Source organism: Giraffa tippelskirchi, chromosome 11 (genome assembly GCF_054371585.1).
Source record: "Giraffa tippelskirchi isolate mGirTip1 chromosome 11, T2T-mGirTip1v1.2.pri, whole genome shotgun sequence".
NCBI lineage: Eukaryota > Metazoa > Chordata > Mammalia > Artiodactyla > Giraffidae > Giraffa > Giraffa tippelskirchi.
Window position 1 is genome coordinate 34646007 of NC_137285.1, and position 24592 is coordinate 34670598.

The following is a 24592-nucleotide window of genomic DNA, read 5'->3' on the forward strand; positions in this document are numbered from 1 at the left end:
AAAAGTGGAAGTAAGCCATTCACAGACCCTTAGTGATAATACAAGACAATGAAAGTCATTTTGCTTTTTTGTTATTTTTTTCTTGAGGTATGGCTGATATGGAATATTATGTTTCAGATGTACAACACAGTGATTCAAAATTTTTAAAGGTTATGCTTCATTTATAGTTATTATAAGATATCGGCTATATTTCCTGTTTTGTACTATATATCCTTGTAGCTTATTTATTTTATATGTAGTACTTTGTACCTCTTAACCCCCTACTGCTATCTTGCCCTTTCTCCTTTCCTCTTCCTGCTGGTAACCACTAGTTGTCCTTTATATATGTGAGTCTGTTGCCTTTTTGTTATATTCACTAGTTAATTTTAGATTTGAGATTCTAAATTTTTAATGTTGCTTTTGAACTTATCACAAATGGCACATAACAGACAACTCACTATTTCATCAAACATACATACACCACATGCTGAAGTTTATAGAACCTGGTTGAATTAAACGTTTTCTTTCCTCACAGAGATTTATTTAGCACACCCTGGAAATGTTTTTGTTGCAATTCTGTCATTTACAAAAGTGTAGAAATAACGTCCTATTTCCTCACAGGAATGTCTAAAATCTCTGAGATCTACTAAAAGGTAAATGGACTATCATTATACTGTATTTGAATTATAATCAAGAATTGGTCCTCACTTCAATATCTTCCCTTTTATAGCAGTAAAAAATTCCCAGAAAGCTTGTCAGATAAAGTTAGAGAATCCATAAGAAGTGAAAACTTCCCAAAATGAAAACTCTAATTTTGTGGTGGTGGTTTAGTTGCTTTCGTGTCTGATTCTTGTGACCCCAGGGACTGTAGCTGGCCAGGTTCCTCTATCCATGGGATTCTCCAGGCAAGAATACTGGAGTGGGTTGCCATTTCCTTCTCCAGGAGATCTTTTCAACCCAGGAACCTAACCCAGGTCTCCTGCATTGCAGGTGGATTCTTTACCAACTGAGCTACAAGGCTATTCTGAACATGAACTTATTGTTTATAGGTTTAGTAGGCAGAATAATGTCCCTATAAAGATATCCACATCTAAATCTACAGAATCTGTGAATATGTTAAGTTACAAAGAAAAGAGATCAAAGGTTGCTAGTAAGTGGATTTTAAAATAGGGAAATTATAAATTATTTCATTGGTGGGCTGAGTCATGCCCGACTCTTTGCGACCCCTTTGGAATTCTCCAGGCCAGAATACTGGAGTGGGTAGCCTTCCCCTTCTTCAGGAGATCTTCCCAACCCAGAGATCAAACCCAAATCTCCCACATTGCAGGCAGATTCTTTGCCAGCTGATCCACAGGGAAGCCCAAGAATACTGGGGTGGGTAGCCTATCCCTTCTCCAGTGCATCTTCCCAACCCAGGAATTGAACCAGGGTCTCCTGCGTTGCAGGTGGATTCTTTACCAACAGAGCTATCAGGGAGGCCCCAGTGAAATTACGGTCACAAGCCAAGGAAAGCAGGAACCTTCTTGTTCAGTCACTCAGTCGGGTCTGACTGTTTGTGACCCCATGGACTGCAGGACACCAGGCTTCCCTGTCCTTCACCATCTCTCGGAGCTTGCTCAAACTCATGTCTGTTGAGTTGGTGATGCCATCCAAGCATCTCGTCCTCTGTCATCCCCTTCTCCTCCTGCCCTCAGTCTTTACCAGGATTAGGGTCTTTTATAAGCCTGAAAAGGAAGCCTCTAGATGCTAGAAAAGACAAGTAAATGGATTCTTCTCTTGAAACTCCAAAAGGAACACAGCCTTGCCAATACATCAATTTTAGCCCAGTGAGATGTGTTTCAGAATTTTGACCTTCAGAACCATAACATAATAAATGTGTATTGTTTCTAAGTCAGTAAGTTTGTGGTAATTAGTTTTAGCAACAATAGGAAGCTAATACAGTTGGCTTCTGGGAGATAATGGTGGGAAAGTCAGAATCCCCATTATCTAAGACTTACTATGGAAACTCACCCATCACATACGTTGCTAAGGTGGTAGGCTTTCTGAGGTTATGCTGGCCAGGTTCTTGTCACTAGCTCTCTCATCATGAGTCTCCTCCTTTTAGAAAGAATTCTGGGGGGGAGGAGTAGAGCTGGATTAGGAGTTGAAGTCTGAACCCTGACTTCTTAATTTGTAAATGAGATTAGATCAGATCACCCCAAGAGAAAACGAAGTCCATCTCTGAAATGCCCTCAGTTCAGTTCAGTTCAGTCGCTCAGTCATGTCCAACTCTTTGCAGCCCCATGGACTGCAGCACACCAAGCTTCCCTGTCCATCACCAACTCCCAGAGTTTGCTCAAACTCATGTCCATTGATTCGGTGATGCCATCCAGCCATCTCATCCTCTGTTGTCCACTTCAGGTGGTGATGGACAGGGAAGCATGGTGTGCTGCAGTCTTCATTTATCCCACTCTCTACACAACCCAACTGGAAAGTGGGAAAATACAGTGGCTGCCTTTGGCCCCAAACACACCTGATTTCCATTCCTTTATTCAAGCTTTTCGTATCATAGTGACAATGAAGCTGACCTTTAAAATAACAAAGCTTCTATATTGCTTTGAAAAATATAATTCTCATATACATGAGATGAAGTAGAAAGAATACATATTCTTTGTGTCTTATTAATACATCTAAAAACAAATATTTCTAAGGAATAAGGATTGAAAACAAAGAAACAAGAAAAGAATCTCAGGTTTGGACTAAGTTGTAACAGCATGAAAAACTGACTCTATGATATGTATGTCTCACCCTTGCATTCTCTGTCTCTTCTCCTGCTAACTCATTTTCCACTTAATCTTCTATTCATACAATTATCTACATTCTGGATATTGACTCATGTCAAGAGTTTTTCAAAGTACTCTTTTATTTGAATGAATCGAGATTGACTGTCTAAAATGCATTGATTAATACCATAAAGCATGAGTTAATTAATCTAATTTTATCCCCCCACCATGTGAAACTAATATTACATCAGCAGTTGACCTTGATGGGTAATGAGAAATAATGAGAGACGAAAACAGGGAATAGGATTTCAGATATCAACTATTAGAGGATTTGCTTTTTTTCCCCCAAACTGAGGAATTTTAAATTTTCATATAAACATTGCTTAAATGGAATGTAAATTAGTCACAGAATATGACTGACAATATGAAAATAATACCTCTTAGGTCAGTTTAGGATCACTTGACTGTCTTACCAAAGTAGAATATAGTCTTAGGAAGGGCTCATTCTTTTTTTCCTATCCTGATAGTTAGAGTCAATTTGGGTGAAATCAGACATTTCCTACTTTCCATTTCCCATAATATTGGAATACTACCCAGGAAATAAACACGATTGAGTCTGTTTGTTTCCTAAAACCATGAGAAAAATGTGAACCACTTGGAAAGTGACACCCAAGGGAAAAGGCTCATGCTGAGATCAGTGCTGTTGTGACCGTGTTGGTTCCTTTTCTCAAGAGTCCACTTCTCATCACTGGATGAGGAAGCCTGCAGCCCATGGAGAAACAGCCTCCTGTCCAAGGTCAACAGAGTTGGGGAAAAGGACTGAGCTTCATAGTTCAAGGATGTTGACTGTAGCAAAAATAGTGCATTCAGCCTTCCACCTCTGTCAGCTTTACAGGGCATGAATTGTGAACATTTCAAGTACCATTTACTAGATGGTCTTAAACCTAATCAAAGACTGGAATTAAATTTCTTCTTGTTCCCAAGCTGCCTTTGTTTACAACTGTGACCACAGCTCTTGTAGAGTCAGTTCTTTGTTTAGCTCGCTTGTAGTCAAATTCTAAGTGGCCGGCTGTAATGAGTTTCCCAGGTGGCACTAGTGGTAAAGAACCCATCTGCCAGTGCAGGAGTCTTAAGAGACGCAGCTTTGATCCCTGGGTCGAGCAGATCCCCTGGAGAAGGAAATGGCAACACACTCCAGTATTCTTGCCTGGAAAATCCCATGGACAGAGGAGCCTGGCAGGCTATGGTCCACAGGATCGCAAAGAGTTGGACACAACTGAAGCGGCTTAGCACTATCTTGAGAACAGGGAGTTGACAAAGAGAAAACGAGGCACTGCATTGGCAGCTTTGCTGTGTAGCAGGTAGAACAGTAAAATAACAGGGAGAAAAGGAAGAAGATAGGAGAACTCAGTGTCTGAGGAGTGACCTGGGAGAGCAAAGGCCATGGAAAACATGAGATGGGTAAAGGAAATCAACAACCAAAACAGGATGTAGACCCCTCTCAAGGCACAGTGGAAAAGACAGGCTATCTAGTTGGATTATTTTACAAACATAGCTCCCATGACCCAAATCTCAGGATATTGGGTGAGATGTTAGCTGACTAATGACAGTTCAAATGAGAATGCTGCATTATGTTTCAGTAAAGATACAATAGGACTTCCCTGATGACTCAGATGGTAAAGAATCCTCCTTTAATGCAGGAGATCCAGGTTCAATCCCTGGGTCAAGAAGATTCCCTGGAGGAGGGAATGGCTACCCACTCCAATATTCTTGCCTGGAGAATTCCCCAAACAAAGGAGGCTGGTGGACTACCATCCATGGGGTCACAAAGAGTCAGACATGACTGAACCACTAAGAACACACACGCACAGAGATACTATAAGCCTTGAAAAAAAAAAAATTAGTGGCAATAAAGAGGGGTTAAAAAGAATATTTTAAATGTTGCCTTGGAAACTCTTGAATCTTTTTTTTTTTCACTTTTAAGCCAAGCTCTTACTACCTTTTTAAAAAATTTTTTAATTTTATATTGGAGTGTAGCCAATTAGCAATGTTATCATAGTTTCAGGTGCACAGCAAAGCGACTCAGCCATGCATATACATGTATCCATTCTTCCAGAGTCAAATCTTTCTTCTTCTCTCCAGAAAGCTGTGTTAGCTCATTCCTCGCAGCTTCCTTGCTCTCAGGACACACTGTTTTCTGAGTTTGATTTTGCTCATTAGGAGCTTTACAGCTATGGCTCAGACTACTTTAGCTCTGTGTGGCTTAAATCCCTTTCTCTTGGATATTTAATATCGCCTGTCTCCCTGATGCCTCAGATGGTAAAGAATCTGCCTGCAGTGCAGAAAATCTGCCTGCTATTTGTTACAATCACATTGTTGATTTTCTCTTCTATACTTTTTTATTTTTTTAGTTTTTACTCTGGAGCTATCTCTTCTCTCTGATTTTCGTTCTGTTCCTTATAAACCCCTTCTTTCCAAATTCAGCCAAAGTGCTGTCTTCAACATGAAGCCTTTAAGAGTTCATGTAAAAATGACATTGTGTTTGAACATTGATAGACAAGAATTTTAATTTCTAATCCATTATTTATTAATGGGGTCCACTTGAAAAGCTTTGTTATTCTCTTGGTCTCAGTTTCCCATTATATCTAATGAGGGTGACACCTGCCTAATAGGGTTGTAATGATTAAGTGAGGTAATTACTTATGAAAAGACATCTGGAATATAGTAGTTAAATAAACATAGGTTAATGTCCTTTTATTCCTCTAAATTCATGCTACTTTATAATATAGATATTTATATATGGGTTTACCACTTACTAAGGGGCTTCCCAGGTGGTGCTAGTGGTAAAGAACCTGCCTGCCAATGCAGGAGACATAAGAGATGTGGGTTTGATCCCTGGGTCAGGAAGATCCCCTGAGGGAGGGCATGGAAAACCACTCCAGTATTCTTGCCTGGAGAATCCCTAGGGTTCCAAAGAGTAGAGCATGACTGAAGTGACTACTTAGGATGCACTCACAACACTTATTAGCTTTATTTCTTTAAGTCAAGACTTATGTGTGTGCATACATATATACCCATACATGAATACATGTACCTCTCTGTGTATGTGTATAACATGTATTTTTATGTGTATACATAAATACATACATATATATGTATATAGAAGATATTTTTTGATGTTGTTCAGTAAATGTCCAAACTATGACCCAGAAAGAATTGCACCTAGCTAATCTCTTGATAAAGGTTGGTCCCTTTTCTTTCACTGGAGTAAAACTGCTATAGTAGGTAAGTATGTATGCATGTGGGCTTCCCTGGTGGCTCAGAGGTAAAGAATCTGCCTGCAATGAGGGAGACCCGGGTTCAATTCCTGGGTTGGGAAGATCCTCTGAAGGAGGACATGGCAACCCACTCCAGTATTCTTACCTGGACAATTCCATGGACAGAGGAGCCTGGCAGGCTACATTCCATAGGGTTGAACACAACTGAAGTGACTAAGCAGCAGCAGCAGCAGCGTGTATCCATGTATGACCTACACCCTTAAGATATACATATAATGTGTTGATTGAACATCAAGGCCTAGAAGTTGATACCGTACTGGCAGAAACACTTGCTTCAAGTATATGGACATACAATCAAGCCCACATTGATCTGCCCATTGGCTACAGCTGGGCTGGTTCCACACCTCTGCTGGCCTGAGTCCAATTCAGGAATATGGACACCAAGGCAGAACAGAGCATCCAGGTTAACCTGGGAAACTGAAGTAGGGGTGAACCTGGTTTGAATCCTGGTTCTCCCATTTCCCACATTAGGACCTTGACAAAATTACATAATTTATCTGTACTTGGGTTTTGCATCTGAAAATGAAGTAATAACAATCCTTTCTTCATAGGGTTATTGTGAGTGTTAAATGAACCAGCACTTTAAAGAACCTAACCTGGCATATGATAAGCATTTAATGTTATCTACCATCAGCATTGTCATTATCATCGTCATCTAATAGGTGATTCTAGTTTAGGATTTGAAAGTTTGCTCAAGGGTAAAGTTTTTATGTATTATCCTCCAGGGGGATAGTCTTAATTTATTTAATGAATTTATTTCAATTATCATCTGGCCTTTCATCCAAGAAATATTAACTCTAATGGCATGAGAGTTGACATTTTCTCTTACAGAACAAATTTTGTTTCATCAAATATTCATTTAGTCAAATATTAATTCATTTATATATTAAAAATATTTCCCCATATGTCTGCTATATATGACATAACCTCTGAGAGCCTCTGAGAGCCATGTTCTTGAATCTTTGATCACAGTTCTACAGATATTTTTGTGTATTAACTAGCCATAGTTATCCTAGATCCAGTAAGCCAAAGTAAAAATGTGACTTGAGGGTAAGAAAAATACCCCTGATGGAAATACAGCATCCTGCGAACATATAGTACTTATGTGTTTTCAAAGGACTCTTGCACACACTTCCTCATTTGATCATCACATAAAGAGGAAAATAGTCTGTAGATTTTATTTACAGGCAAAAATGACACTGAGTGGTAGCAACTTTAGCTCACTTCTTGCTTTTGTGAAGCCTGTGAGCTAAGAATGGTTTTGACATTTGTAAATGCTATGCTATGCTATGCTAAGTCGCTTCAGTCGTATCTGACTCTGTGCGACCCCATAGACGGCAGCTCACCAGGCTCCGCCGTCCCTAGGATTCTCCAGGCAAGAATATTGGAGTGGGTTGCCATTTCTTTCTCCAGTGCATGAAAGGGAAAAGTGAAAGTGAAGTCGCTCAGTCGTGTCTGACTCTTAGCGACCCCATGGACTGTAGCCTACCAGGCTCCTCCGTCCATGGGATTTTCCAGGCAAGAGTACTGGAGTGGGGTGCCATTGCCTTCTCCGTGGTTAGAGAAAAAAAGTTGTTGAATCTCATGACATGTGAAAATTATATATGAAATTCAAGTCTTTGTGTCCATTAATGAACTTTTATTGGAAGACAACTCTGCTCCTTTATTCAATATTGTTCAAGGTTACTTTCACACCACAGCAGCACAGTTGAGTAGTTGCAACAGAGACTCCATGTTCCTGCAGAGATGAAAATATTTACCAACTGGCCCTTTACAGGCAAAGTTTGCTGATCCTTGCTCTAAGCAGTTAAATGACTTGCCTAAATTACATAGCCTGTAAGATGATGTGTTACAACCTGAATCTAGATCCTTTGACTATCTCAGAGAACAGGCTCACTGACTAGATGTCTCTGTGTTTTAGATTGTAAAATGCTTCCTTCCGTTCTGGAAGCATGATCTGCAGATGCAGTCTCTGAGTGCAATGCAGCTGACACGAGCTCCTCCTCCTCACCTCTAATCAGACAGCTCCACTCCTCTGCCCTAAGCGATCCTCAGAGCTGGAGTGTGTCACCTGCAGGATGCTTACTGCTTCCAAAAGCACCGTAATGAGACTTATTCTTAGCCTAAGCCCAGCTGTAATACTTGAGTATTACACCCCTTGGTGCTCTTGTGACTAGGGAAGTCAAAATAACATGTTACCAGATGCAACAAAGAAATATCACCCATATCATACCTTAATAGTGGCTTCTACTGTAAAATTGTTTTGTTAATGTTTACTGACAATATCTTCTCTTACTGCACATGCAAAGAATGCTTTAGAAGCCTATCTACTTACCTTTTCTGCTTCAAAACAGGTTTTGTAAGCTTACAATAACCTGGAAGATAGCCAGGTGTTCTCAACAGGAAGTAAGTTGTCCAGAGGACTTAAGTAAGAATGCACGTGTGAATGCTTAGTCGCTCAATCATGTCCAACTCTTTGTGACCCCATGGACTGTAGACTGCCAGACTCCTCTGTCCATGGAATTTTCCAGGCAGAAATACTGGAGTGGGTTGCCATTTCCTTCTCCAGGGCATTTTCCCGACCCAGGGATCAAACCCACGTCTCTTGCGTCTTGCTGCATTGGCAGACAGATTCTTTACCACTGAGCCACCTGGGAAACCTTAAATAAGTGTAAATTGGTCAGTCTGGGCAGTTTCCCAAATTACTCTGTTAGGCCATGGTAGCCATTATTTTTCTGTAAGAATTATCAGAAGAGTGACATCCATATCAAAATATAAATGTATAAACATATTTAAAAACCCAGTTAATTTTTGGAATATCCTAGATTTTGAAATACGTCCCATTCTACCCACTCCAGTGTTCTTGCCTGGAGAATCCCAGGGACAAGGGAGCCTGGTAGGCTGCCGTCTATGGGGTCGCACAGAGTCAGACACGACTGAAACGACTTAGCAGCAGCAGCAGCAGCTACCCTACTTGTGTTAGTGCTGATAGCCAAGAACTGACTATTTTAGTGTTAGAAAATGTGATATGTAATTTTTTTCCCAAATATTACATGGAATACTAAGACAAATTATCCATTAGGCTTTCATGTGCTATAATTTCTCATTATAATATGTTAATGAATTTGTCAAGACAAAAGGCAAAATGCACATATACTACCATAATAATCTCTAAGAGCTACAGCTATAAGGCAGTTTATTTCATCTTCATCAAAATATCATCTTACTAATAAAAATTATTGGAAATACATTGAGCTTGGTTTTCTACTAACCTTAGGGGAACTTCTGCCAAGGTTGTAATAATCAATAAAAGAGAGGGTGTATGGCAGAGATTGTGTACCTGCCTCAGTTAAAATTTGCATGTCATGAAGCCTTCCTAATATATAGAGAGCATTTTGTGACTTATCTACCACTGCAGGTTTTAAGTTTCTATTTTGAAATAATTTTTAACATTTAAAGGAAAGTTGCAAAAACACTGCAAAGACAAAAATTTCCATATATCCTTCACCCATGTTCCTCAGAAGTTAACATTTTGCATTTGATATAAAATGAAGAGAAGAAAAAGTATCCTTAATATAAACAGAAACAGGTGGATATAATTATGGTTTTTGTAACACTTCAGAGTAAGTGATAGACATCATGGTCCTTTGTCACTAAATGATCCAGTGTGTATTTCCTAAAACCAAGGACATTCTCTGTATAACCACAGTACATTTATCAAACTCAGGAAATTAACTTTGATACAGTTAAATTGGAAAATTAACTTTGATTTATAGATCTCATTCAAATTTTACCAGTTGTCTCACAAATATCCTTTATGCGAAATGGGGGAAAATCTAGTTTAACTTTCAGCCTAGGAGCACAAGTTGCTGTTTGACTTTCTTTTCTCTTCAATCTCCTTTAATCTGAAATCTCCAGTTTAATGACCTTGACACTTTTGGAGAGTCCAGGCCATTTATTTTGAGGAACATCCATTTGTAGGTTATGACATTTCCTCATGATTAGGTTGTGGGGAGCAGGAATACCACAGAGTGACATTTGGCCCTTTCTCAGTGCATTATATCAGGAGATAGGTGATATCTATTTATCCAATTATAGATGATATTAACCTTGAACTCTTAGTAAGGTAGTATCCACTGGTTTTTCCTCCATAAAATTTCTACATTTTCTTTCTCTTGTGTGGAGTTACAGTGAGACTCTATCGTATCTTCTTTCTCATCAAACTTTCTTGCCTGAAACAATTATTACTATGGAAATTGCAAAATGGTAGTTTTCTAATGTCATCATTCCTTCTACATTTATTACTGTATGGAAGACCTTTTCCCTCCTTGCATATTTATTTGTCTATGGCATCACTGATTCAATCGACATGAGTTTGAGCAAATTCCAGGAGACAGTGAAGGACAGGGAAGCCTGGCGTGCTGCAGTCCATGGGGTCACAAAGAGTTGGACACGACTTAGTGACTGAACAACAACAGCAATTAGAATAAACATGAACTCCTTTTAGCCAATGAGTTATAAATCATTACTTTCATTATTTATTTTGATGCATACATTGTTACAGCTTTGGCTAGTGGGAACTTTATTGCAAATATTTGAGCTAAGCAGTGAGGTCATCTGAACTGTATTTGTGGTAATTCTGGCAGCACTATAAAGGGAGCTTCAGAAATAGAGAGGAGAAAACTATGAGCAATGAGAGCATGGATGTGGAAAGAATGGAATGGATTTTTAGTGTCTCTGATGAGGTAAAACAATAGGATTTGGAAACTGGGTGTAGAGGTAAAAGAAAAAGACTTTTGGATCTGGATAACTAGGAAGGCAGTGGTGGCACAGGCAGAAGCAGAAGATACAGAAGCAGAGGGGTTGCAGATGAAGACAAGGTTAGATTTAGACTTGTGGAGCTCAGGTCTCAAGGATACATTCATGTGAAAATGCCCAGCACTTGAAAATAGAGGCCTAGAACTCAGAAGAAAAAGAATGGTAAAAGAGTGGGCTTGGGAGTTGTCGAAAAGTGAGACTTTGGAAATAAATGAGCTTATTTGGCAGGAATACAATGTAGAAGTGAAGAGGGCCAATTCTAGAGAATGCTTGTAATGAAAATGTCATTGGTAGAGTAAAAGAAAGACATTACGCAAAGTAAGACTAGCAAAGAGAACTTTTTGATGTCATCAAAATCTAGATAAAAGACAATCTCAAAAAGGAAGGAATTGTAAATGGGGCCAAATTCTGAGGTTGAATAGAGTGAGGGATGAGATGATCCCCTAAACCTGACAATGAGGAAATCAATGTCTTCTTTAACATAAATATCTCAGTCACATCAGTGTGCAGAGAAACCAGTGTACAGGTGAGTAAGGTGCTGTGAGTAAGGGCTTCCCTGGAGTCTCAGATGGTAAAGAATCCACCTACAACGTGGGAGTGCAATTGTGCAGTAGTTTGAACATTCTTTGGCATTGCCTTTCTTTTGGATTGGAATGAAAACTGACCTTTTCCAGTCCTCTGGCCACTGCTGAGTTTTCCAGATTTGCTGGCATATTGTGTGCAACACTTTCACAGCATCATCTTTTAGGATCTGAAATAGCTCAACTGGAATTCCATCACCTCCACTAGCTTTGTTCATAGCGATGTGTCCTCAGGCCCACTTGACTTTGCATTCCAGCATGTCTGGCTCTAGGTGAGTGATCACACCATCATGGTTATCTGGGTCATGAAGATCTTTTTTTTTTATAATTCTTCTGTGTATTCTTGCCATCTCTTCTTAATATCTTCTGCTTCTGTTAGGTCCACACCATTTCTGTCCTTTATTGTGCTCATCTTTTCATGAAAAGTTCCCTTGGTAGCTCTAATTTTCTTTCTTTTTTTTTTTTTTTTAATATGAAATGTTTTATTTAACTAGATTTCAGCCTAATCAAAACCCCAAAGAAAGGCAATGCCAAAGAATGTTCAAACTACCACACAACTGCATTCATCTCACACGCTAGCAAAGTAATGCTCAAAATTCTCCAAGCCAGGGTTCAACAGTACCTGAGCCATGAACTTCCAGATGTTCAAGCTGGATTTAGAAAAGGAAGAGGAACCAGAGATTAAATTTCCGACATCCACTGGATCATCGAAAAATCAAGAGAGTTCCAGAAAACATATGCTTCTGCTTTATTGACTATGCCAAAGCCTTTGACTTTGTGTATCACAATAAACTGTGGAAAATTCTGAAAGAGATGGGAATACCAGACCACCTGACCTGCCTCCTGAGAAATCTTTATGCAGGTCAAGAAGCAACAGTTAGAACTGGACATGGAACAACAGTCTGGTTCCAAATAGGAAAAGGAGTATGTCAAGGCTGTGTATTGTCACCCTGCTTATTTAACTTACATGCAGAGTACATCATGAGAAACGCTGCACTGCATGAAGCACACGCTGGAAACAAGATTGCCGGGAGAAATATCAATAACCTCAGATATGCAGATGACACCTCCCCGATGGCAGAAAGTGAAGAAGAACAAAAGAGCCTCTTTTTGAAAGTGAAAGAGGAGAGTGAAAAAGTTGCCTTAAAGCTCAACATTCAGAAAACTAATATCATGGCATCTGGTCCCATCACTTCATGGCAAACAGATGGGGAAGCAGTGGAAACAGTGACAGATTTTATTTTGGGGGAGGGGCTCCAAAATCACTGTAGATGGTGACTGCAGCCATGAAATTAAAAGACACATGTTCCTTGGAAGGAAAGTTATGACCAACCTAGACAGCATATTAAAAAGCAGACAGATTACTTTGCCAGTGAAGGTCCATCTAGTCAAAGCTATGGTTTGTCCAGTAGTCATGTATGGATGTGAAATGTGGACTATAAAGGAAGCTGAGCACTGAAGAATTGATGCTTTTGAACAGCGGTGTTGGAGATGACTGTTGAGAGTCCCTTGGACAGCAAGGAGATCCAATCAGTCCATCCTAAAGGAGATCAGTCCTGAATATTCATTGGAAGGACTGATGCTGAAGCTGAAATTTCAATACTTTGGCCACCTGATGCCAAGAACTGACTCATTTGAAAATACCCTGATGCTGGGAAAGAATGAATACAGGAGAAAAGGGGATGACAGGGGATGAGATGGTTGGATGGCATCACCGACGTGATGTATATGAGTTTGAGCAGGCTCCGGGAGTGGTGATGGACAGGGAGGCCCCGCTTGCTGCAGTCCATTAGGTGGCAAGGAGTCAGACACGACTGAGTGACTGAACTGAACTGAAGGGAACAATGTGGGAGACCCGGGTTCGATCCCTGGGTTGGGAAGATCCCCTAGAGAAGGGAATGGCTACCCGCTCCAGTATTCTGGCCTGGAGAATTCCATGGCTAGAGGAGCCTGTTAGGCTACATCCCACTGTATTGCAGAGTTGGACACAGCTGAGGGACTTTTATTTAAGGTAAGGTGCAGAACTACAATAGTAAATATCATCTATCACTTTAGGCTGTTTGACAAACAAACCTTCCCTTCCCTAATATTGCTATCCTTTCACAACATAACTGATGCATTATTTTGCAGTAAAGCCTTTGTCTCTCTATTCTGCCTTACCCAGAGCACTGTCCTTATATAGGAGTGGGTGGTAGGGAATAAAGACTAAAGGAGGAGAGAAAAGAGAAGTCTGGCCCATCACGTTATCACAGTCTAGCGTTTAGCGTGTGCTCAGCCTTAGGTTGTCATAGTGATGTGCTATTAATCTTTTTGTGATCTCACTGGATGTTAGGTTCCACTTAGTCTGTGGCATGCACAGAATCAAACCTGGCCTGAGAGTCCCCTTCTAGCGCTGAAATTCCTTGACTCTATGAATTTGCAGCCTTGCTGAAAGCTGCCCACATTGTTTGGCAGTGCTGTTCCTGGGTGATATGTATGGGTCCAGGGCCTCAATTGCCCCCATATCTCACTCTATCTTTTGTGGAATACAGGAGTGCTTCAAAAGATGAGCCTGAAAATGGATATTCGTGAGAATTAGAAACAAATCACTGCAGGGAACTAACAACATAAAAGTACTTCAAACTGTGAGGAATTGAAGCAACAGTTCCTGTTTGGCGTACACAATGGACACAGCATGTGAGCAGCTATAAAAAACACTGGAGGAAAAAGTGTATCTATGAAAAACAACTTAAAAAAACCCACAGAGAGCTCAAATGCTTCACGTGCAGAGAGTCACATGAACTTTTCTGCAGTAACTACCACAGAAAAGTCTTTGGGGTCAAGAGAATCTATGGCAAACGTTTAAAGTTTTAATCTCAAAGGAAGTTTTGCCAGGACTTACCCATCTCCTGGTGCCCACAAATTCCTCTCAGTGAAACTAAAAGTCTTCCTGCTTCTATTAACCCCCAAGCTACATGGCCAAGGTTACCATGTCCATTCCAATGTGACTTAATTTTGTAAAACTGGATGAGGAAGATGAGTAATTCAGTCCTTAATCTAAAATAAGGGATTTATTTCTAGACTAGTGTTTTAAGAAAGCTCAACTTGTGACTTGCTATGCATATGCTGTTATTGTTCAGCCTGTTAAGTCATGTCTGACTCTTTACGACTCCATAGACTACAGCACACCAGGCTTCCCTGCCCTTCACTATCTCCCAGAGTTTGCTCAAATTTACGTCCATTGAGTCAGTGATGCTATCTAACCAACTTGTCCTCTGCCACTCCCTTCTTTTGCCTTCGATCTTTCCCAGCATCAGGGTCTTTCCAATGAGTGGACCTTTCACATCAGGGGGCCAAAGTATTGGAGCTTCAGCTTCAGGATCAGTCCTTCCAATGAATATTCAGGGTTGATTTCCTTTAGAATGGGTGATTGATAAAACATTACATCATCACCATATTACTTTTCAAATGTAAACCTACTACTCTGGCATCTCAAGTAAGATATTCTGAATGGAAAGAAACTGGAGCCTATTATACGGAGTAAAGTAAGCCAGAAAGAAAAACACCAATACAGTATACTAGCACATATATATGGTATTTAGTCAGTCGGTAAAGATAACCCTGTATGCGAGACATCAAAAGAGACACAGATAAATAGAACAGTATTATGGACTCTATGGGAGAGGACGAGGGCGGGATGATATGGGAGAATGGCATGGAAGCATGTAAATTATCATATGTGAAACGAATCGCCAGTCCACGTTCAATGCATGATACAGGGTGCTCGGGGCTGGTTCACCGGGATGACCTGGAGGGATGGGATGGGGAGGGAGGCGGAAGGGGGGTTCTGGAGGAGCAGAGCATGTACACCCATGGTGGATTCATGTCAATGTATGGCAAAACAAATACACTATTGTGAAGTTAAAAAATAGAAAATAAACTAATTAAAAAAAAAAAGAAGAAAATGTTTTCTAGTGAAAGCATCAGTGTTAGCATAATGCTGGTAAGATACTTGGATTCAAAACATCTCTGGGGTCCAGAAATCTTATGTTCTACAAGACAGATGCCTTGCATCAGCGTGTGCAGATGAATCTCCTGGGCATCCTGTTAAAAGGAAGATTCTGAATCAGTACATCTTGGAGTGAGGCTGGATACTCTGCAGTTCTAACCAGCTCTCAGGTGATGCCATGTTATACTGGTTCAGGGCTCGCACTTTGAGTTAGAAAGGTACTGTGCTAATTTTTTGAGAAACTATGATTAACACAGGTTGAGTGAAGTAGCAAAGGGTGCAAGGGACACAGAGTAAAGTCATGGTGGCAAAAGCCCAGTATTTTGCATACAGTTACAAAGAAAGGGACAACTCCTCTTCTCTAATAAACATGATTTTTGCTGAATACTGAATGTTGAATGTTGTGTTGGCATTTGATATGGTATGTAGTTGTGGCAGCCATCCTGGGATATTGAAGGAAGATAGTTGGAGGGATAAAATCAATATTCTCAAGAAGGTAGGGTAGAAAAATTAGGAAGAACTTTTGTCTTTGAGGATACTAATGAGCCCCTCAATTAAGCAACCCTGGAGCACCCCTAGTTTAACATCCTATGTTATGTGAAATAATAAATTTCATGATATATTTAAACAAAAAAAAAAGTACAAGCCAGTAATCATTATTGAATATTACATATGCCAAAAGGAATTATTTTAATTGAGTCACATTCCTCCGGGGGAAATCTTTTTTTTTTTTTTTTTAAAGTCACCGACAGACAAATCTGATAGTGACACAAAACTCCCTTTTGATATTGAAGAAATGACTCTTCCTAATTGGGTTACTAATGAGAAATTTATTACACTCAGTCTATTTTATAATCATTATAATCATCTCTAGATGATTCAAGTCTTAGAGGGTAATACTTGCACATTTTGGTGATTTAACAACCATTCCCCAGCTGGCACAATATTAAATAAGCAAAAAATTTCTATTTCACTTAGGTTGCTTTCAGCTAGAATTAGTAGAAAGCTCATCTCACCCTGCTTAAGCATTAAAGATGTATATTATCTTACATAACAAGGAGTCCATAGTTAAGAGAAGTTATCAAGTGGCTGAATCATCTTTTAAGAAACTCAAGTTCTTTCCATTACACTATCCCAGAATGTCACAGTTCACTGCTGAGTTTTCCAAATTTGCTGGTATATTGAGTGCAGCACTTTCACAACTTCCAGATGTTCAAGCTGGTTTTAGAAAAGTCAGAGGAACCAGAGATCAAATTGCCAACATCTACTGGATCATCGAAAAAGCAAGAGAGTTCCAGAAAAACATCTATTTCTGCTTTATTGACTATGCCAAAGCCTTTGACTGTGTGGATCACAATAAACTGTGGAAAATTCTTCAAGAGATAAGAATACCAGACAATCTGACCTGTCTCTTGAGAAATCTGTATGCAGGTCAGGAAGCAACAGTTAAAACTGGACATGGAACAACAGACTGGTTCCAAATAGGAAAAGGAGTACGTCAAGGCTGTATATTGTCACCCTGCTTATTTAACTTATATCAGAGTACATCATGAGAAACACCTGGTTGGAGGAAGCACAAGCTGGAATCAAGATTGCCAGGAGAAGTATCTATAACCTCAGACATTCAGATGACACCACCCTTATGCCAGAAAGTGAAGAGGAACTAAAAAGCTTCTTGATGAAAGTGAAAGAAGAGAGTGAAAAAGTTGGCTTAAAGCTCTGCATTCAGAAAACTAAGATCATGGCATCTGGTCCCATCACTTCATGGGAAATAGATGGAGAAACAGTGGAAACAGTGGCTGACTTTATTTTTCTGAGCTCCAAAATCACTGCAGATGGTGATTGCAGCCATGAAATTAAAAGACACTTACTCCTTGAAAGGAAAGTTATGACCAACCTAGACAGCATATTAAAAAGCAGAGGCATTACTGTGCCAACAAAGGTCCATCTAGTCAAGGTTATGGTGTTTCCAGTGGTCATGTATGGATGTAGAGTTGGACTATAAAGAAAGCTGAGTGCTGAAGAATTGATGCTTTTGAACTGTCGTGTTGGAGAAGACTCTTGAGAGTCCCTTGGACTGCAAGGAGATCCAACCAGTCCATCCTAAAGGAGATCAGTCCTGGGTGCTCATTGGAAGGACTGATGTTGAAGCTGAAACTCCAATACTTTGGCCACCTCATGCTAAGAGCTGACTCATTGGAAAAGACCCTGATGCTGGGAAGGATTGAGGGCAGGAGAAGAAGGGGACGACAGAGGATGAGATGGCTGGATGGCACCACCGACTCAATGGACATGAGTTTGGGTAAACTCCGGGAGTTGGTGATGGACAGGGAGGCCTGGCATGCTGTGATTCATGGGGTCACAAAGAGTCGGACACAACTGAGCGACTGAACTGAACTGAACAGAACTGATCCCGACATGTCAGCTTTTGCTTAGAGGCCAACCCCCTTCTTGGTTGTAAATGAAGCCTCAGGCATCATGTGCAGGTGTGTCAAAGTCTGATGGATAAGGTGGCCATCTCTTCCCATATATCTCTTAGAGAAGGAGACATTTTCCAGGGGTCTCCTGCATTGGTTCTTCAGGAACTGGGTCCCATGACAACTATTAAATCAATCATTGCCAAGGCAGGTATAAGCCAATGATTAATTTAGACTAATCAAGATTTAATTCTAAGGCTCACAAATGAAAAATGGACAACTCTATCAGTTAATAGGTTTTGTTGTGAGTAACAGAGCTTTTAGCCCACTTTGGAGATGTGTTTTCCTATGTTGAACAAGTGTGAAAAAACTCTCATCAGGAAGCATATTGTCAGAATCTCTAGTTGTATTCACTTATTCTTCCTAGAATATTGAACCACAATATGTCTTTTAGGGTTAAAGAGGAGTTCCAAAATTAAAGGATGCATTTGTCATGATTTTTCATTACATGGGAAATCGACTGCAATTAAAAAAATCAACTTCAGTTAATTTAAACATTAAAAAGGAATTATTGAAAGAGGTATGAGGTAGTCATAGAAATGATGAGAAAACTGGAAAACAAGGACTGGACATCCCAAAGGTGCTTTGCTGAGGCAAAGCCAGGATCAGCCCCAGTTATGGTACTCGAGACCTCCGCTTCTGGCACTGTTGCCTGTGGAGGCTTTCTGTCCATGTCACTGGCTTCTAAACTCCACAGCAGCTGCCTGAAGCTCTCTCGCTGATCCTGTGCCTTCAAGTCAGTTCTCTAAGAGCCAAAGTTCTAGGCAGAAGCATCAGATTGGCTACTTTTAGGTCAGATGTCCGTGCTCTGACTACCGGAGCAATAGAGAGAAATATCTGCACCTCCATCCGTTTTTGTGAAAAAGAAATCAGGCTTGCCCCACCTGCCTTTGGATTCCTTCAAAATAAGAATGTTAGGAAGCTGGTCAGCGAAACAACAAATACCCACTACAGAAGCTATGGATGGGTGTTAACAGAGGAACAGGGTCACTTCACTCAGTTATACAGGATGTTGGGACAAGGGAGTGAAGAAGCAGTGATCCAGTGTGGGTGGGAGAAATTTTAAACTGAGAGACACTCACCAATAGAAAAAAATAAGTATGAAATTAGAATGGAAATTTTCAGACATGCAAGATCTCAAAGTATCTCATGTTTTATGTCCTTTTAAGAAGCTTCTTGGACATGTACTACACCAAACAAGGAAACAGGCCAAGAAAGAGAAAGCAATAGGAACCAGGAAGCGATGTATCCAAGGTAAAAGAGCTATATGAAGAATTCTTAGGATGAGGGTGAAGGAAGCCCCCACATCACAGCTGAGCAACAGACCCAGACAACCACCAGCTCCTAGTGGAGCCGGAGGACAGAGGACTCTGGGGGGTGGGACATGTATATGAATTTGGATATGTGCATGGAGGTATTTGGGGATACATTAGTGATAGATGCATAAAAAAACAAAGTAAATGAAAAATAAGTTAATTACTAACTCCAAATAAGATATAAAATTCTACAAGAAATGTAATATAATGTCTACTATAATTCAACTGTAAATAATACAATTATAATAATGCAAACACTGAATTTTGATCTAACAAGAAATTGTGACAAAATCAGATTCTGGGATTTGCTTCAAAATAGTGTGAGATAATGGGGAGAGTGTGTGGAGTATGGATAGGGCATGACCAGCTATAGGTTAATGGTTGTTGAGGTTGGATAATGGGTATGTGAGGGTTCATTATACAGTAACCCTTCTGTGGGTAGTTGAAAATTCTGTGTAATAAAATGCTTTGAAAATTATATAGCTAAATTGAAAGGATATGGGGAGAAGAAAGGGTTGGGGCAGGGATGTAAGCACTAATCCTCAGGGATCAAAGCCCATACCGTTTCAGTCCCTGAGTCAGGAAGATGCCCTAGAGAAAGGAGTGACTACACACTCCAGTATTCTTGTCTGGAAAATCCCATGGACAGAGGAGCCTGGTCGACTACTGTCCATGGGGTCTAAACCTAAAAACAGAAGTAGTGGTTGAATATGCATGTTACGTAGAGATACGGACATAAACATCAGATGGTATAGTTAAGAGATAAAGTCAAGTGCCCTGAGGAGAAGGAATCAAGGACGAAGCTGCTGTTTTCCCTTTTGTGCCTTGTAGAACAACTTGACTTTGCAAGCCATGTGTCTGTTCAGTTCAGTTCAGTCGCTCAGTCGTGTCCGACTCTTTGCGACCCCATGAACTGCAGCACACCAGGCCTCTCTGTCCATCACCAACTCCTGGAGTCCACCCAAACCCATGTCCATCGAGTCGGTGATGCCATCCAACCATCTCATCCTCTGTCGTCCCCTTCTCCTCCCGCCCCCAATCCTACCCAGCATTAGGGTCTTTTCCAATGAGTCAACCCTTCGCATGAGGTGGCCAAAGTATTGGAGTTTCAGCTTCAACATCAGACCTTCCAATGAACACCCAGGATTGATCACTTTTAGGATGGATTGATTGGATCTCCTTGCAGTCCAAGGGACTCTCAAGAGTCTTCTCCAACACCACAGTTCAAAAGCATCAATTCTTCGGCGCTCAGCTTTCTTCACCGTCCAACTCTCACATCCATACATGACCACTGGAAAAAGCATAGCCTTGACTAGACGGACTTTTGTTGGCAAAGTAATGTCTCTGCTTTTAAATATGCTATCTAGGTTGGCTATAACCTTCCTTCCAAGGAGTAAGCGTCTTTTAATTTCATGGCTGCAATCACCACCTGCAGTGATTTTGGAGCCCAAAAAAATAAAGTCTGACACTGTTTCCACTGTTTCCCCATCTATTTCCCATGAAGTGATGGGACCAGATGCCATGATCTTAGTTTTCTGAACGTTGAGCTTTAAGCCAACTTTTTCAGTCTCCTCCTTCACCTTCATCAAGAGGCTCTTTAGTTCTTCTTCACTTTCTGCCCTAAGGGTGGTTTCATCCGCATATCTGAGGTTATTGATATTTCTCCTGGCAATCTTGATTCCAGCTTGTGTTTCTTCCAGCCCAGCGTTTCTCATGATGTACTCTGCATATAAGTTAAATAAGCAGGGTGACAATATACAGCCTTGACGTACTCCTTTTCCTATTTGGAACCAGTCTGTTGTTCAATGTCCAGTTCTAACTGTTGCTTCCTGACCTGCATACAGGTTTCTCAACAGACAGGTCAGATGGTCTGGTATTCCCATCTCTTGAAGAATTTTCCACAGTTTATTGTGATCACATAGTCAAAGGCTTTGGCATAGTCAATAAAGCAGAAATAGATGTTTTTCTGGAAGTCTCTTGCTTTTTCGATGATCCAGCCGATATTGGCAATTTGATCTCTGGTTCCTCTGCCTTTTCTAAAACCAGCTTGAACATCTGGAAGTTCATGGTTCACGTATTGCTGAAGCCTGGCTTGGAGAATTTTGAGCATTACTTTACTAGCATGTGAGATGAGTGCAATTGTGCGGTAGTTTGAGCATTCTTTGGCATTGCCTTTCTTTGGGATTGGAATGAAGACTGACCAGTCCTGTGGCCACTGCTGAGTTTTCCAAATTTGCTGGCATATCGAGTGCAGCACTTTCACAGCATCACCTTTGAGGATTTGAAATAGCTCAACTGGAATTCCATCACCTCCACTAGCTTTGTTCGTAGTGATGCTTTCTAAGGCCCACTTGACTTCACGTTCCAGGATGTCTGGCTCTAGGTGAGTGATCACACCATTGTGATTATCTGGGTCATGAAGATCTTTCTTGTACAGTTCTTCTGTGTATTCTTGCCACCTCTTCTTAATATCTTCTGCTTCTGTTAGGTCCATACCATTTCTGTCCTTTATTGAGCCTATCCTCGCATGAAATGTTCCTTTGGTATCTCTAATTTTCTTGAAGAGATCTCTAGTCTTTCCCAATCTGTTGTTTTCCTCTATTTCTTTGCACTAATCCCTGAGGAAGGCTTTCTTATCTCTCCTTGCTATTCTTTGGAACTCTGCATTCAGATGGGAATATCTTTCCTTTTCTCCTTTGCTTTTCGCTTCTCTTCTCTTCCCAGCTATCTGTAATGTGTCTGTACATCTTTACAAATTAAATTATTAAATTTCATATAAAAAAATCTTTTTAAAAGAGAGAAAAACAAAGCAGAAGGACTAGTCTGAAAAAGTTATACCTTACTGTGCACCACTGGAGAATCCTCTCTGGGTTGGATGAGCAAGACTCCTGGCAGGAGTCGAGGGCAAGGATGAAGTCGGGCCAGGAGCTAGACTCCACCCACAGGAGAACTTCCCAACTTCTACCCAGAAAGTGGGGCTTCCCTGTGGCTCAGATGGTAAAGCATCTACCTGCAATGCATGAGACCCAGGTTCGATCCCTGGGTCAGGAAGATCCATTAAAGTTAACAAGAAATGCAATGAGGTCATTACAAATACGCCCTTGGTATGCCAACATCTTGTATCTCATACTGGTCAGCTACTTATTAGCTAAACATCTGGTTTTGAAGACGAGAGCCAATAACTATTCCTGGGGCCTTCTGGATGCTTCTTCTTCTGACTGGAAGAAAATTCACACTGAAGCTGCCATTCTTTCAACATATCTTTTGACTTTAGCCCATTCTTTTCCTTATGGCTTCCACAGGCAGATAATTTTAGTTTGAGGTGACATTAAATGTATTCAATAATTGATGCGGGACTCATCGTGATCAATTTGAAGGGACCCGAGTCATAATGCAGAAGCGGGGGCCTCCAGGCTGCCTGCCAGGCCAGGCATTAATTATTTGGTTTTTGGACTGTGTAGAGATCCTGAAGGTCCCAGTGGAGGCCAGGGCCAGTGTAGGGGGCATACAGGAGGCTCAGGACATTCTCCATTCACCAACTTTTACCAACATATTTCAACATTTTTTAACAGTCCTTTCCTGTATTAGTATAAACCAGCCAAATATCAGCCCTGTTTCAAGAATCTTAGCACTTGGCAGCTGACCCAGGTGGGATGGCCATATTTATGTATTTTTAACCTTTTTATTTTATAATGGAGCATGTCACATGTACGCATGTTCCAGTTGTGTCCAACTCTTTGAAACCCCATGGACTGTAGCCCGCCAGGTTCCTCTGCCCATGGAATTTTCCAGGCAGAAATACTGGAATGGGTTGCCATTTCCTACCCCAGGGGATCTTCTCCACCCAGGGATCTAACCTGCATTTCTTAAATCGCCTGCATTTGCAGGCAAATTCTTTACCATTGGTGCTGCCTGGGAAGTCACCTAATGGAGTATTGCTAATTAACAATGTTGTGATAATTTCAAGTGAACAGCAAAGGGACCCCACCAGACATATACACATATTCATTCTCCCCCAAACTTCCCTTCCATCCAGGCTGCCATGTAACATTAAGCAGAGTTCCCTGTGCTATGTAGTAGGTTCTTGCTGATTATCCATTTTAAATATAGCAGTGTGTACATGTCAATTCCAAACTCCCTAACTATCCTTTACTCCCATCCTTCCCCCTGGTAACTGGTAGTTCCTTCTCTATGAGTCTGTTTCTGTTTTGTAAGTAAGTTCATCTGTATCATTTTAGACTCCACATATAAGGGATGTCATACCGATATTTTTCCTTCTCCGTCTGATTTACTTCATTCAGTATGGCACTCGCTACGTGGGGTGGCCGTATTTAGTGTAGGTCTGAATCACCCCACGTTTGTATCCGCCTAAGACCAGCACTTTCACCACAACTTAGCCTTGGGAGAGAGGGACAACGAGTTCTCTTGGCTTAACAGTGTATCCCTGATGTACCCTCGTCTGCTGAAAGGTACAATACCTTTTTGGTTTTCACTAGTTAGACAGGTTTTCTCCATTCTACTGTCTCCTTAATGCCTGCGCTAAGTTGCTTCAGTTGTGTCTGTTTGCAACCCTGTGGACTGTAGCCTGCCAGGCTCCTCTGTCCATGGGATTCTCCAGGCAAGAATACTGAAGTGAGTTGCCTTGCCCTCCTCCAGGGGATCTTCCTGGCCCAGGGATCAAACCCGTGTCTCTTACATGCCCTGCATTGGCAGGAGAGTTCTTTACCACTAGTGCCACCTGGGAATTCCACAGAAGTGTAATATTAAATAGTCCCACAAACACTAGGTACGTTTATGTACTTCAGAGGTTTTTAAACATGGTAATTAGGGACACAAACCTGAAACATAAGATCACAACAATAATTACTTCTGCAGACTGGGATTCTTAATCAGGGATTCATAAACTTGGGTGGGAAAAATTACATTTTTTTACTACTATCTCTAGCTGAAATTTACTAATTTCTCCAATTATTAATGCAGTAAGCCACCTAAGTACCAGCTATATTTGTGACTTTGTCTCCAATAGAAATCACAAATACTTTCATATCACATTACAGTTACTGTGAGTGAAGTCGCTCAGTCATGTCCGACTCTCTGAGACCCCATGAACTGTAGCCTACCAGGCTCCTCTGTCCATGGGATTTTCCAGGTAAGAATACTGGAGTGGGTTCCCATTTCATTCTCCAGGGGATCTTCCCAACCCAGGGATCGAACTCTGTAGATAGCTCAAAATAATGTTTATGCTAAAAATTTCAGTAGAATGACTTTACAATAATAAAAAATTTTCAGTAGTTATTAGACCTGCCACTACATCTTGCTATTTGAGGTGCTAA

At 40.7% G+C, this 24592-nt stretch overlaps 1 protein-coding gene across 1 annotated transcript in view; it reads left to right on the forward strand.

Annotated features, from left to right (window-relative positions):
- Positions 1-24592, forward strand: part of BLTP1 (bridge-like lipid transfer protein family member 1) — a 382818-nt gene that overhangs the window by 131700 nt on the left and 226526 nt on the right. Inside the window, exon 5 of the mRNA XM_081544847.1 lies at positions 24317-24408. The gene's annotated coding sequence lies outside the window, so the exon portion shown is untranslated. The remainder of the gene's footprint in view (positions 1-24316; positions 24409-24592) is intronic.